This window comes from Pundamilia nyererei, unplaced genomic scaffold (assembly GCF_000239375.1).
Source record: "Pundamilia nyererei isolate P.nyererei 1_Seehausen unplaced genomic scaffold, PunNye1.0 scaffold00033, whole genome shotgun sequence".
Lineage (NCBI taxonomy): Eukaryota > Metazoa > Chordata > Actinopteri > Cichliformes > Cichlidae > Pundamilia > Pundamilia nyererei.
This window is the reverse complement of record NW_005187434.1, coordinates 1278711-1283113: the sequence shown is the minus strand read 5'-3', so window position 1 is coordinate 1283113 and position 4403 is coordinate 1278711. Positions and strand designations below refer to the sequence as shown.

At 37.7% G+C, this 4403-nt stretch overlaps 1 protein-coding gene across 1 annotated transcript in view; it reads left to right on the top strand.

Moving 5' to 3' along the window:
• The first annotated feature begins 3294 nt into the window (after positions 1-3294).
• The window catches only part of polr3d (polymerase (RNA) III (DNA directed) polypeptide D), a 4061-nt gene continuing 2952 nt past the window's right edge, over positions 3295-4403 (top strand). Inside the window, exon 1 of the mRNA XM_005729427.2 lies at positions 3295-3455. The gene's annotated coding sequence lies outside the window, so the exon portion shown is untranslated. The remainder of the gene's footprint in view (positions 3456-4403) is intronic.

Here is a 4403-nt window from a genome sequence, read left to right as displayed (position 1 = left end):
CGTCTGTTTCTCTCTCTCTGTGTCACACAAACACTCTAACCCCCCACCTCCCACTCCCTGCCTCCCTCTCTCCCCCCCCCTCCCAATCTCATTTTTCGCTCTGGGCGCTGCACGATGATAACTTGACTCCTCTGCACCCATAAAGGATGAATTAAAAGCTGAAAGAAGGAAAGGGGGGATAAAAAAAAGAGAAGATTTTTCCAGTTGCAGTGTGACCGCAGCGAGACACTCAGTGTACCTCGGCAGCATCGGAGCTTTCGCCAGCCAACCGTGCACAGCACATCACATCACTCGCTTGTAAATCTGCCCCGAAGCACAAAATCCAAATATACTCTAATCTGAACACTGAACTGCCAACATAAATGTCACCTCTCAGATATGGAGAAAGTCTGGGCTCTGGGAGTCTGAAGGTAGAAAGAATAACTGCTTTTTGCGCACTCAACTTGCCACACATTATTCTAAACAAATTACACTGTGAGTGGTGGCCCATAAAATTACACAGAGTCCTGTCAAGACCTCAAAAAACATACATGTGCCAACTGTCATGCCATATGGACCAACTCCACAGGGCATCTCCCTCTAGCCTATCCGGAGGTGGGGGATGCCACTATCTAAGTCCTGAGTAATCAGATTTCCACTTGCATTCATTTTCTGTGGGATGTTTTTTCTTTTTTTTGTGCTTGTTCGACCTCACTGGACAATTTAATTTAGGATTGCATCAGAGATTAAAGAGACCCTCCCCAGATTAATGCATATAATCTGCTACTAAAACAATAGACATGAGTGTAGGCTAAAGAGAGATAACAAAGGGATGAATTCATAGTGCTAGTGAAGTCCTTTCACTGTGTTTTATTTCGAAAAAAAATGACAAAGATATAGTGCCTTAATTCCACACACTGTGTGGCATATTGAAAAGCTTCATTTATTTCCAGACAGCCACAGATAAGTGATACCCCTAGAGTATAATTAAACTGCAATCATCCATCATTAGTCATGGCATGACAGCCTCTGTCCAAATAACCTTCCCTGCTTCAGAAATGGGAATAACCAGTTTTTTAGGAGAGCAGTAGGTGTGCGTGTAGAGAAAGCAGAATCTGGCCCCATGTTATGGTTACAAATTGGCATATTTGAGTTGTGTTTTTAAAACAAATATTGTAAATTTATTCTAGACTCATTCAAGTATTTGCCGAGAGGTCCTTCCCTTATCAAAGGGACCAGGCACTGTTTGACCCAGGTTACCAAAAGTCTGTGGCACTCCTAGGAGGAATATACTATTACTACATTTACATAAGCGGATGCTCCCAGAATAATGTGTTACACAGATGTTCAGTCCGCATACTGGGAGAATGTGTGTCCACCAAATTATGAACAAACTCCATAAAAAGTTTTATTAGCAACTTGGCATTTTCTCTGAATAGATGAAATATTCTCAGCACATTTGCAAAACTCGAATTACACATTACGTGTTATATGTAAAGACTGTTAATCCTCATGTGGCCACATGGGAGCTATACTGATATAAATAGTGTGATGTTCAAAATCTTAAACTAAATTTGGGAACCCAAATTCAGTATAATGCAAAAACAGAAGCTGTATAATTTGTATCAACCTTGAAAGTCAATATCTGGAATGAACATTTTTATTCTTCAGCACAGTCTGTTAGGTAGTTTCATTGTAATTTATTTAAGTAGTCTTCAGGAATAGCTCTCCAGGATTCTGGAAGGACATCCAAAGCTGTTCTTTGGATGTTGGCTGCTTTTTGTTCCATTCTCTGGCAAGATGATTCCACACTTCTTCAGTAACGTCTTGTTTCTTCAAGACACGACTCTCTGAACTCGTCTGCAGTAGATAGTATTTTAAGTATGCCACTGAACAGGCTGAATCGGAGGGCCAGCTCTGTTCTAGGATGCCCTCTAGACCCAGGGGAGGTGGTGAGTGACAGGAGAATGGTGGCTAAGCTGTTATTCCTGTTGGACAACATCTCCCACCCCATGCAGGAGACTCTAACAGCACTGAACAGCTCCTTCAGTGGCAAGCTGCGGCACCCCTCTTTCCTTCCCACTGCTGTCAGACTCCACAACAAAGACTTCGCAGTATTTTATTCTGTTGTATATAGTATCTTGTTCTTATTATCTTATCCTATTCCAGGGTTTTTCTTATTTTTTGGTACTGTAACTGTGCACTGTCCACTTTCTGCTGTGACACAACAAATTTCTGACATGTGGGACTAATAAAGGTTATCTTATCTTATCTTATCTTATCTTATCTTATCTTATCTTATCTTATCTTATCTTATCTTATCTTATCTTATCTTATCTTATCTTATCTTATCTTACTTCTTCAGCCCTTCACTTGTCCAGTTTCCTCAAATTTCTTAGGGACACACTCCACACCATGTTAAGATATGCCAGGTTGTCACCTTATACTTCTTTGGGAACCACATTGCTGACTCCCAATAATAGTATTTTATGTTTATCAAACTGTGTTATGTTTGGCATATTTTGTAGATTCAACAAAAGAAACAGGAACTAGTAACAAAGTACCTAAAGACACAATTTAAAATTTAATGCCAAATGAAACACGATTCTTTGCTAACTGGTCTGTTATGTGTAACCACAATAGTGGTTCAAGTGTTTTGGCTACAAATAACAGACAGACCGAACTGAAAATGAACCAGAAAGCAGCAGATCTCCAAAAAAAAGAGAGCTTTGAATCACCTTCAGAAAGCCTAGGAAACTCTTGCTCTAGACTACTTAAAAATTAGCAGAAAGTCTGGCTTCTTGGAAACAAAATATAAAGAAATGAGGGGTGAGTCAAGACTTTTGCATGGACCAAATACCAAATTTACAATTTGGTATTATTAGTCTGTCCTTTCCTGCTCTGTCTTTCTCTCATCCTTCTCTGCATCTTATGTATTTACACAATTACAGGTCAGGAGAACCTTTTCACCCTGCTGCCTAAAATGAAGTTCAATTATATAATCTAGAACAGTATTATATTATGAGATTATTAAGGGATCTTAATAAATTTCAAAGTGATTCAGCTGTGTTCGACCTACTCACAGCTGCGCATTGGAGCGAACAACGGCCTCTTCCGTTTACTTATGATTATGAGCATCAGAGTAGCTACTGCAGATCATCGCATTTGGTGTGTTTTATAACAAAGCATATTTATATGTCAGTAAAATAACATTTTTCATATATATACATAAGTCGATCTAAATGTATTAATGTACGCCGGTCTATCGAGTTCCGTGGTGAACATGCGTATGTTTCTGCGCAGGTTTGATCCACCTGAACTGAGTGGACGGTGACAAATGCGGAAGTGTCATGGCGCCGTGCTGCAGAATCATCAACACTGTCATGCAGTGTCCCACACAGCACTGGTAGAAACAGTCTGTAATGACTCTGGGGTTTTGGATTAATATTTCATAAGGACGTCAGAGGGACAATAACGTAAGTAGGCGAGAAAGCACAGCATGTGAAAAGTTCGTCCTGAAAGTTAAAACAAAGTGTCCCGTGTCATTGTATTTCACTGGAATGTGGCCACGTGTTGCTGAGGTAGTCTAAAATCATTTCAAAGAATTAAAATGTGTCTGCAGGATCTCTGTTTATAGTGATACAATAACGTGTCAGTAATTTATGTCACAGTGTTATAAGCGCTACTTTAGTAAAAACACAAAAAGTAGAAGCTCAGATTTACATTGTTGTCTGTGTTCAGAACAAAAAGATAATGTATATTACAACGAAATTAATAAGTACATACTACATGAATCAATTATGTCAACAGTATGTTCTGCGGTCTTATAGAGCAGGGTATATATCTATATTCACCCTTTAAAATCTGAAGTCACATTTAAACATATAATACTATATAATATAAACATTTAATCCTTTTTAACATTAAGATTTTAATTTAAAAAAAAATAAGAAAATTCTATTTCAGATTTCATGCTGCATTGGACCAATGCTGTACCATTTAAAAACAAAAATAAATAAATAAACCAGTAGCTAGTTTAATTGAGTTTTACAACATACTTCTAAATTGGAAAAATAAAGCTCCCCCAACTCACTCTGCCTTGACACAATGTATCATTTACAGTTGGAGAAAATTACATTTTCATTGAGAGATAATGTTAAACAGTTTTTAATGTTAAACATTTCATTTGTTCTACAGACAGGCAACCCAACATTTAGCTTCATCATTATTAGGATTTTTATGCGTGATATCTGTTTGTAGACTTATATAATTGTATGTAATTATACATGTATATTGAGGTAGGATCAAATGAGTTTACCTTTAAGTCTGTTTGTACCAACCCTTTCTTTGTCTCATTATTGTTTAAAGTGTATTTTGTTGTTATTTTAGTCATGTTCAAAATAAATCAATCATTCAGTGGAGAA